Raw genomic sequence first — 11,598 nt, 5'->3', positions numbered from 1 at the left:
GATGCTCCCTTTAGAAAAGTGTCAGGGACTCACAATGGGAGTGCAAGCTGGCTCCACCCTGTGTTATGGAAGCATTGGGGGTGGGGCCAGCAAGTGCACCAAGAGCTTCTTGTATGGCTTTTGAAGATGTGTTTTCTTATTTAGCACTCACCCAGTTACTACAGCGCTTTAACTATTTTCTTTAGTTTTGAAGAAGGGTACCATCTTTAAGATTCTTCTGCCAGTTTTACCTAAGGAAGTTTGGAACAATGGCCACTGTATTTATTAGTCAGGGTTCTCTAGGGAAACAGAATCAACAAGGGATATCTGTTGATAGTAAGAGATTTATCAGTCTCTCATGCAGTCTTGGGGATGCAAAGTCCAGGTTCTGCAGGCAGGCTGCAACCAGGAGCTCTGATGAAAATCAAATGAAGATTCTTTTTTTTTTTCCTTTCCAGCATCCAAAATCATTTTAATAACAGGGCAGGATCTGCAACTAACTTTTGTAGCCTCGGCTTGCCCCCTGGCCTCTGGCACGCTCGAACTTCCAGCCCTTGGAGCAGGTGTAGGGTTTGGTGTGGCTGTGTGGGGTTCCTGGGGCCTTGCCAAAATGTCTGTACATCTCCCAGCCCTTGCGGGGACCATAGAGCAGGATGGTGCCACAGCCCTTGGCAGAGTCCAGGGTCAACTGGTTAAAGGTGAGGATCTTGACCCCGGCCTTGAAGATGCAGCTCTGGGCGTGGCTGCTCATGTGCAGCGCACACACCTTCAGTTTGGGCACCTTCTGAATCCGCATGTCATCTGTTATGGTCCCCACAACCACAGCAATTTTGTTTTCACAGCCAGGAAGCTTCATCTTCCGGATCATCCAGGAAAGGGACAGGGGTGGCCAGTTGGTGTGACTCATGAACAACTGCTTAAGTGCAACCTGATTGAAGGTAGAGTTGGTTCATCTGGCCAGAAACCTGTACAGCTTGACCAGCAGCCTCAGGTAGATGTCCTGGCTCTTGGACTCCTTGTGCTGAACCTTTTGGTCCTTGCTGTGATGGATGTCAACTCCCATGATGGCACCTCCTGCTCACCCAAGTCCAGAAAAGCTGAAGATTCTTGATGAGTTCTGGGAGATGTTGGCTATCCAAAAGGGAGCTTGGAAATTCTTTCTTAATGCTGGAATCATTTCCCCTTTTAAGGGATTCAGCTGATTGGGTTAAGCATCACTCATTGCTGATGGCAATCTCCCTGATTGATGTAATTATAACCAGCTATCTATGATTTACCACTGCAGTAAAGTCAATGGTGACTAAAGTCCATAAGTGCCCTTGTATTACAGTTAGCCCAGTGCTTGCTTGACCAAACAACTACCTGGTTGAGTTAACACAATAGCCTAACCATCACAGCCCACCCCTTGTCAACTCAGCAACCATACACATTACCTTAAACCATATTTAGTCTCTAAATAAAAACAATAACAGACATGCATATATATATATATATATTTCCACCTGACAATGTTCAACTCTCCTACATACAATTGGAAATGCATTAATTCCATACAGAATAGGGTGCAAGTTCTTGGGTAATATTCACTCTCAAACTTGACATCTTCAAATATTATGACATGAAACAGATATAACTTGTTATATGATAAGGGGAAAGTTTGGGGAAGAAGACAAAGAAATTAGTTTTGTGTACATATACAATCATCATCATAATGAAACAGGGAAGAAAGATTCATGACCATTATAGTCCTTGTTTCTGTAACTGGTCATGTGGTCAAAGTTCATATTTATCACTACTTTCTTTCACTACCCATTCCATGTTTCCATTACCCTCAGCAAGCACTTCAGCTGGCCATGGTTCTTTGCCTGGTGGATGACCCAAAGTTTCATTCCTGAAGATTCTGGGTCATTGTTAGTCCTGCTTGGATTGGGTCATTTCGATTTTCCATTGACTTTAATCATAGGACATGGCAGTACTAGGAGATGCCCTAGAGGATCTCCTGTATTCCAGGCAAACTCCTCTTTACTCCCATTATGTAGATGCAGTCCTATTTCCCCTTGATAGTCAGAATCAATCACACCAGCCAGTACAGTAATTCCCTTCTTTGTTGATTCAGAGGTAAGAGGACCCCAAAGTGGCCAGGTGGCAGTTTTAGCTTCCAGTTCAACGGAATCATTGCTGTGTTCCCTGGTGACAGCACTCTTCCGTTTGGGACTAAAACCTGTAGACTAACAGAGTTTGAGGTTGCAGGGACAGGAAGAAAAAATTTTTCTAGTGTGTCACTAGGGTTAATAGTGAGTGGTGCCACTCCCATTTCCACCCCTTAATTCCTGCACCCATGGATCCTGGTTATGGGAGAAACATCCATAGAGTGGACGCTGATTTAGAGCATACACAGCCTCCTGAAGAACATTGCCCCAGCCCTGCAAGATATTGCCACCTAACTGGTGCCATAATTGAGTCTTTTGTTTTGTTTTGCTTTTTTATTTATTTCTCTCCCTTTCCCCCCGACCCCACCGGTTGTCTGCTCTCTCTGTCCATTCGTTGTGTGTTCTTCTTTGACCCCTTCTATCCTTATCAGTGGCACTGGGAATCTGTGTTTCTTTTTGTTGTGTCATCTTGTTGTGTCAGCTCTCCATGTGTGCGGTGCCATTCTTGGGCAGGCTGCACTTTCTTTTGCACTGGGTGGCTCTCCTTATGGGGTGCACTCCTTGTGTGTGGGGCTTCCCTACATGGGAGATACCCCTGCATGGCATGGCTCCCCCTGTGAGCATCAGCACTGCACATGGGCCAGCTCCACATGGGTCAAGGAGGCCTGGGGTTTGAACCGTGGACCTCCCATGTGGTAGGCGGATGCTCTATCTGTTGGGCCAAGTCTGCTTCCCATAACTGAGTCTTTATAAGGCCATTCCACCGTTCTATCAATCCAGCTGCTTCAGGGTGATGGGGAACATGGTAAGACCAGTGACTTCCATGGGCATGTGCCCATTCCCACACATCATTTGCTGTGAAATGGGTTCCTTGATTGGAAGGAATGCTGTGTGGAATGCCATGGTGATAGAAAAGACATACGGTAAGCCCATGGATGCTAGTTTTGGAGGAAGCATTGAATGCAGGAAATGCAAACCCATATCCAGAGTATGTGTCTATTCCAGTTAAAACAAATCACTGCCCCTTCCATGGTGGAAGTGGTACAGTATAGTCAAGCTGCCACCAGGTGGCAGGCTGGTCACCTGAAGGAATGGTGCCATATTGGGGGCTGAATGTGGGTCTCTGCTATTGGCATATTGGGAATTCAGCAGTGGCTGTAGCCAAGTCAGCCTTGGTAAGGGGAAGCTCGTGTTGCTGAGCCCATGCATAACCTCCATCCCTACCTCCATGATCACTTTGTTCATGAGCTCACTAGGCAATGACAGGAGTGGCTGGGGAAAGAGGCTGAACATTAGCCACAGAGTGGGTCATCTTATCCACTTGATTATTAAAATCTTCCTCTGCTGAAGTTACCCTCTGGTGAGCATATACATGGGACACAAAAATTTTCATGTTTTTTGCCCACTCAGAAAGGTCAATCCATATATCTATTCCCCAGACATCTTTGTCACCCGATTTTCCAGTCATGTTCCTTCCAAGTCCCTGACCATCCAGCCAAACTGTTGGCAATAGCCCATGAATCAGTGTACAAACACACCTCTGGCCATTTCTTCTTCCAAGAAAAATGAACAACCAGGTGCACTGCTCAAAATCCTGCCTACTGGGAGGATTTGCCCTCATCACTGTCCTTCAGGGATGTCCCAGAAAGGGGCTGCAGTGCTGCAGCTGTCCACTTTTGGGTGCTACCTGCATATCATGCAGAACCATCTGTAAACTAGGCCCAAGTTTTCTCTTCCTCAGTCAACTGATTGTAAGGGACTCCTCAAGAGGCCAAAGCTGTGGGTTGGGAAAGAGAAGGTAACATGGCATTGGTGGTGACCATGGGCATTTGGGCTACTTTCTCGTGTAACTTACTCATGCCTTCAGGACCCACTGAAGCCCTATCTCATATATACCACTTCCACTTTATTATGGAGTGCTGCTGTGCACACCCAACTTTATGGTTTGGTGGGTCAGACAATACCCAGCTCATGATAGGCAACTCAGATCTCATGGTCCGTGGTTAAGTGTTCAGTCTCTACTGAGGCACAGTAGCAGGCCAAAAGCTGTTTCTCAAAAGGGGAGTAGTTATCTGCAGAGGATGGCAGGGCTTTGCTCCACACTGGTCTGCAGTGTGATTCTCCTATAGGGGTCTGCCAAAGGCTCCAGACAGCATCTCTATTTGCCACAGAAACATTCAGCATCATTGGATCTGCTGGATCATATGGCCCAAATGGTAGTGTAGCTTGCACAGCAGCCTGGACCTGATGTAGAGCCTCTTCTTGTCCTGGTCCCCAATCAAAACTAGCAGATTTTCTGGTCACAGCACACCAAATGAGGTATGTATTGTCTCCAAAATCCGAAGAGACCAACTAAGTGTTGTGCCTCTTTTTTGGTCATAGGAAGAGCCCTATACAACAGCTTATCCTTCACTTTAGAAGGGATATCTCAACATGCCCCACACCACTGGACACCTAGAAATTTCACTGAGGTGGAAGGACCTTGTATTTTAGTTGGATTTATCTCCCATCCTCTCTTACACAAATGCCTTACTAATAAGTCTAGAGTCTTTGCTACTTCTTGCATACTAGGTCCTATCAACATGATATCATCAATATAATGGACCACAATGGATGTCTTGTGGGAGGGAGAGATGATCAAGATCCCTGTGGACAATATTATGACATAGGGCTGGAGAGTTTATATATCCCTGAGGCAGGACAATGAAGGTATACTGCTGGTCTTGCTAGCTGAAAGCAAACTGTTTCTGGTGGTCCTTATTAATTGCAATTGAGAAAAGAGCATTTGCCAAATCAACAGCTGCATACCACGTACCAGGTTACATGTTGATTTGCTTAAGCAATGATACCACATCTGGGACAGCAACTGCAATTGGAGTCACCACCTGGTTAAGTTTATGATAATTTACTGTCATCCTCCAAGATCCATCTGTTTTCTGTACAGGCCAAATAAGAGAGTTGAATGGGGATGTGGTGGGAATCACCACCCCTGCATCCTTCAAATCCTTGATGGTTGAATCAATTTCTGCAATCCCTCCAGGAATCCAGTATTGCTTTTGGTTTGCTATTTGCTAGGTAGGGGCAGTTTTAGAGGCTTCCACTTGGCCTTTCTAAACATAGTAGTCCTCACTCCACAAGTCAGAGATCCAGTGTAGGGATTCTGCCAGTTACTGAGTATGTCTATTCCAATTATGCATTCTGGAACTGGGGAAATAACCACAGAATGGGTCCAGGGACTCACTGGACCAACTGTGAGATGGACCTGAGCTAAAACTCCATTAATCACCTGACCTCCATAAGCCCCTACTCTGACTGGTGGACCACAGTGCCATTTTGGGTCTCTGGAATTAATGTCACTTCTGAGCCAGTGTCTAATAACCCCCCAAATGTCTGATCATTTCCTTTTCCCCAATGCACAGTTATCTGTCAAAAGGCCATAGATTTCCTTGGGGAAAGATGGGAAGAAGATTAACAGTATAAATTTTGGACAGTTTAACAGGATCCTTCCCCAAGGAGATCTGGCCTCCCTCCTTATTCAAGGGGCTCTGGGTCTGTAAACTGTCTCAAGTCTGGGAATTGATTAAGGGGCTGTGATTCTCTGCATCTGTAATTTGAGTTAGGTTTTTGTTTACTTGACCTAGAACTCTGTTTACACAGATCCTGAATGAATTTAGTAAACTGTTGAATTTCACTGTTAGGTACCCCATGATGTATTAGCCAATGCCATAACTCTACATGACTCAGACAATTTTGAGTGCTTTTTTGAATCTGCCTTTCATTGCAGTAGCCACGCCCACCCTGACTTTGGCAATTAACTGCTGATGCTTGACCTTTACCAGACTGATATCTAATCAGCCCCATAATGTTTAAGGATTATAATTCCATCACAGCCCTCCCTACAGAAATATCTGGACTACAGAGAAGAGCAACCAGAGAACTCTTTAGAGAAGATGGAGTTAGTCTTACAAATTTATTTCTCACAGTCCTGGTTAAAGGTGTGTCCTCTGGACATTCTGGGGTGGGTGGGCAGCTCTCAAATGGTAAATTCATTCTAGCATTCCAATCTCCCTAAGCCTTTGAATTCCCTCTTCTGTGTACCAGGGCAAATTGGGCTTCTCAACCTCAGACATGCTAGGCCATCTTTTGGCTCATCTTTCAATCAGCCACCCAAAAACTCTTAGAGCCCTTTCTAACCCCTCAAGCTGCAGCATTCAATCCAGAATTTCTGCTTAGTGGGCCCATATCATTAAATTCAGCCTGATGCAACTTTATATTTCTTCCATCATTATCCCATACCCTTAGTATCCATTTCCACACATATTCCCCTGATTTCTGTCTATATAAACTGGAAAACTCATGCAGTTCTTTCTGAGTATACCTTCCTTCTTCATGGGTCACAATTTGTATTTCACCTTTGGGGGCTTGTTGTGATTTTAGTCTAGTAATAGGTCACAAAGACAAGAGAGGCGGTGTGGGTGGGTAAAGAGAAGGATTAGAAATGCCTTGCTACCTACTGACCTCAGTGCATTCCCTTCCATTTTCTTCTGGTGAGACAGGATTAATCTCTTCAGGCAGGGGTTAGAAGGCAGTTTCCTCAGGGCAGACCAAAGACTGGGCAATGCATGCTGGAGTTTGGCTGGTATGTGCCTCAGGTCTGGAAGTTGTTTCAGGCTCTGTGGGGCAGGCTGGAGGCTGGATGATACAAGGTTGACAAGGTGTGGTCTGAACAGGGCAGGCTATGGCAGGCTTATCTGGTAAAGTCTCAGCAGAATTCAATGTTCCAATGTCTCCATCATTATCATCCCATATGTCTCCATCCCAGTTCTCTGGATTCCACTCTTTTCCAATCAATGCCTTCACTGTAACTGCGAAACCCTATGGGGTTGACATTTTAGTTTCCTTTGTAACTCCACTATTCATACAATGAGAGTCTGAGTTTGGTTCTCAGATATTTCAAACCTGTGGCTACAGGAGACAAAATTTTCTTTCAGAGCACACATAGACATTTTTGCATCATCCATTCGGTGTTTAAGTTTCAAATTTGAAACCTTTAACTCATCTTTTTCTTTTGTGACAATATCCAGGTATCTAGGAGGAGCCAGCCAAAATCATTATACCATTTGACTCCACAAAACTCTGCTAAGGTGTTGAAAAAACTCTCACCCAGATCCTTGCTTCTTATAAGCATGAAAGTAGGGGTATCCAAGTGATGCTATTTTGTGTATCTCGATTGCCAACTTGCACCATGTACTGTTAGCAGCCACTTTGTTATTGCAAAGGGAGTCGTCAATACACTTGAGTTCAATTAGGGTAGAGAGACAATTGTAAAACTCCCAGAACCACCTCAGACACCCCATGTTTAAGACTCTGTTCTCCAAGAACCACTCCCAGTACCAAGCTGTATTAGTCAGGGTTCTCTAGGGAAACAGAATCAACAAAGGATATCTGTGAATAGTAAGAGATTTATCAGAGTCTCTCTCATAGCCATGGGGATGTACAAGTCTAGATTCCGCAGGCAAGCTGCTACCAGGAGTGCCAATGAAAGTCCAATAAAGATTCTTGACGAGTTCTGGGGGATGTTGGCTGTCCAAAGGCAAGCTGGGAAATTCTCTCTTAATGCTGGAATCACTTCCTCTTCTAAGGGATTCAACTGATTGGGTTAAGGGTCACTCACTGCTGATGGCAATCTCCCTGATAGATGTAATTATAACCAGCTATCTATGATTTACCACTGCAGTAAAACCAATGGTGACTAAAGTCCATAAATGCCCTTGTGCTTCAGTTAGCCCAGGGCTTGCTTGACCAAACAACTGGGCACAATTACCTGGCTGAGTTTACACAATAGCCTAACCATCACAGCTACCCTCAGAGACAATCATCAGTGATCTGAAGTAGCTGATCAAAAGCAATGATCAGCAAGAGGCCACAACCCCTGGAGTTTGAAGGACTAGGTCCTTACAGCCCACTCTGGCTCACCAAGATGCACCAGGAGCTCAAACTAGAGTTATCTGCTGTCTCCCACAGGCTATGGGATGGGGGATAATATTCACTGGTATTTACCTCTTCCTCCATTTTTTCTTGGATGCTGCATGGTGTTCCAAACACTCCAGAGTTTCAAAACAGTTGATTCATACCTACAGTTCCTACCAATTCAATAGTTGTTTTAGTGGACTACTGGTTCCTGGATCTTCTTCCTTTCTATCTTCCCTCAATTCTATCCATATGTGGGGTTATTTTGATACTGAGCAAAAGAGGGTTCTTTCTTCCTCATGTACTCTAAAGACCAATTTTTGAGACAAAGGAGTTTCAAAGAAAGTTTGTTTGTGTAATCAAAGGAGGTCAGTTGCCTTGACTGGCCCCAAACTGCCTTTTGGGTCTGCAGAAATTCTAATATTTTATAACAGGATTCTATTGAATAATTGGGATGGAGCTCACACAGGTTTCTTCATTAATAAACATTAAGGGGCTGAACATCATGGGGGTGGGCACCAAACCAGGCTGAGTCACAAGGTTCTGGGATAGGACAGTACAGAGTATAAGTCAGTTACAAGATTTTTCATATGGATATTAAACAGAGGAGGGTGGAGTGGTTACCATTACAATAGTAAGCTCACACAAGGGTAAGGCTAAGTGTAGAGGAACCATAAACAGGAGTGAGACCTGTTTAGAATGACCATCACAATAGCAGGTCTAGGCTAATTTTAGCCAGTTTCAGTATTTTCAGATATTAACCTCTGGTGATTTTATAATATAAAGGCATCTATATCATGATTTTGTAATCATAATAACTTGTTAATTCTTAACCCTCAGTTACAATTTCTTGGTTTTTATTTTAATTTCACTCTATTTATGCATTGATACTCCATTAATATAATTACTATAGATTTATATCAAGTCTTGAAATCTGTAGTGTATGTCCTCCAATTTTCTTGATTTTCTCCAAAATTGTCTTGGCTATTTTATGTCCTTTGCATTTATATATAAATAGTAGTATTAGTATACCAATTTCCACAAAAACTAGGATTTTGACTGGGATTGTATTGGACCTATAGATACATTTGAGTAGAATTGCTCTCTTTTTATTGTGTCTTCTATTCCACAAACATGGTATGTCACTTGTTTAAATATGGACTAATTACATTTTTTAGCTTTATGGGTATAATTCTCATATATCTCATTAGATTTATTCCTAGATATTTGATATTTTTATATTAATTTTTGTTAATAATAATTTTTAGAATTTTTTTCCTAGTGGTATTAAAGGTTGAATACATACCTTAGGAAAAGACATGTTCTTGATCAATCAATTCTGTTGTTGGTGAGAGCCCATTGTATATAGAACCTCTTGAAGATGTTATTTTTAGTTAAAGTGTGGTGCAACTAAATGAGGCTGGGCCTTAATCCTGTTACTGGAGGTTTAAAAAAGAGTCTCATGGAGGAGCAGAAGCCTGAATGGAACCTGGAAACAAAAGGAGTGGACATTACCATGTGACAGAAAAGCCAAGGAAAGGTAAGGATTGCTGATAGCCAGCACCAGAACACCACAATCTTTGGAGAGAAAGTATTTCCTTGCTGATGCCTCAATTTTGTTCTTCTCCTAGCTCCAAACCATAAGCCAATAAACGTCCACTGTTTAAGCCAGCCCGTTGTGTGTGGTATTTGTTTTAGCAAATTAAGACAAATTATTCCTTGCTAGTATAAAGAAACGCTACCTATTTTTGTATACTGACCTCATATGAACTATCTTATGATAACTTGCTAATTCTAATAATTTGAAGATTATATTGAATTTTCAGATCTTTTCCAGACGAACTTCAAGGTAACTGCAGCCTTATGAGGTACTCAGAGCCAGAGGACTCAGCTAGGTCATATTCAGACCATAGAAACTGTGAAATACATGTTTTAAGCCACAAAGTATTGAGGTAATATTTTTTCACACAGTAATAGATTACTAATACACACATGAAACAAGGTGGTTTGATAAGGGCCAATTTACTAAAGGACTATTTATATAAGCATGAGAATGTGCAGTAAGCCAGGGCAAATAGTAGAAGGGTTATGACCCTATCTCTGCCTAGGGGACAGAGCACTTACCAGAATCTGGAAGGAGAGAATTTTGTAGGGAATAGGCTGCTTTCAGAGGAACAGTAACCTTACAGGGAGGAGCCAGGAAGATAAGGAGACCTCACTCTTCTTTGTCCCCCTGCTCCCCTGCCAGGACTCCCATTGGCTGAACCAACTAGAAGCCACAGGGTAGGCAGCCCTGTGTTTACTATCCATACAGATCAATCTCAGTTTGCAGAAATAAAGACAGAGAAGAAAGAGAGTGGATTTGAAGGGGCAAATGGAAGACACTAACACTGCCAGAGTCATTTGCCAAACTTCTGACTAGATTTTAGAGTTTGACTTTCCCACAGGTCTTATTAATAGACCGTGATTGCAATATATTCTCTACAGCATTGTCCAAGTGTATGTAAACCATGTTTCTTGATAGTGCTTTTTGAACTTTTTTTCTGCAAGTCCCCCTAATGATAGAGGGGACTGCTTAATCCCCATGAAATCTCAGATCATATCTTGACATTTACTATGAATATGAAACTTTTCTAAGTTTTATTTGTTTAAGCTAAATAATTTGTGTTTTGATTTTTACTGTGGTAAACAGTTGTTTATTCTTACACTAATATTACTTATAATAAGGGGAAATCCGGTCTTTTTGGATCTATCAATTTCCAAATATTGGGAAATAATAGATTATGTTTTCTATCTGCAGCTATAAAATATTAAACATCATGAATATTAAATCTTCACATTCCAAGCATCCACTTCCATTTTTCCTACTGCTTTTCAGTAGAATACTGTTCAGTGGGATACCAGGATTCCTTAAGGATCCCTGTTAAATTACTTGTTAAATAAACCATGATGGGTACTCTGTTTCCTGACTTAAAGTCCACATTTGAAAGTTAGAAACTCTGAGAAACTGTAGCTTTAAAAAGTCTGTTTGTTTGTTTGTTTTTAAATAGATGATTCACTAACTTATTTAACTCTGGAGTTCTTTTCTGCTGAAAATCTATTTACCTCTCACAGAGCACTAAGCACAGTTGATAAATGTTGGTCTAAGCCAGGGACTCAACATTTTTGTTCTACGGTCTCCTTTGCCAACTGGCCAGGTGAAGTGACTACTACTGTCATTTACTTATTACATATACTGATAAGTGAAGGAAATGCTAGATTTCAGTTAGAGGTCAGAGAAATAAAGATAATAAGTTGATTTTTTTTCAATCCAGGCTCATGGATCCCCTGAAATCTTTCCACCAACCCCTTGGGGGTCCACGGACCTCTGGTGAAGAACTCCTGGTCTAAGTTAAGCGAGCACAAGTAATAGACCACCTCAAATATGTTAAAGTTTTTCAAAGAAAGATTAACTATGTTATATTGAGATTGATATCACCTAATTCCTTTGCGAACCTCT

The 11,598-nt window shown here is 42.3% G+C and overlaps 1 pseudogene; it reads right to left on the bottom strand.

Moving 5' to 3' along the window:
- Positions 1 to 475: 475 nt before the first annotated feature.
- On the bottom strand, positions 476 to 1,042 carry LOC101442264 (large ribosomal subunit protein eL18-like; annotated as a pseudogene).
- Between the last annotated feature and the right edge of the window lie 10,556 nt (positions 1,043 to 11,598).

The sequence above is a fragment of the Dasypus novemcinctus genome, chromosome 7, assembly GCF_030445035.2.
Source record: "Dasypus novemcinctus isolate mDasNov1 chromosome 7, mDasNov1.1.hap2, whole genome shotgun sequence".
In the NCBI taxonomy this organism is placed as follows: Eukaryota; Metazoa; Chordata; class Mammalia; order Cingulata; family Dasypodidae; genus Dasypus; species Dasypus novemcinctus.
Note: the sequence above shows the minus strand (reverse complement) of the source record. Positions and strands in the feature narration are given on the sequence as shown.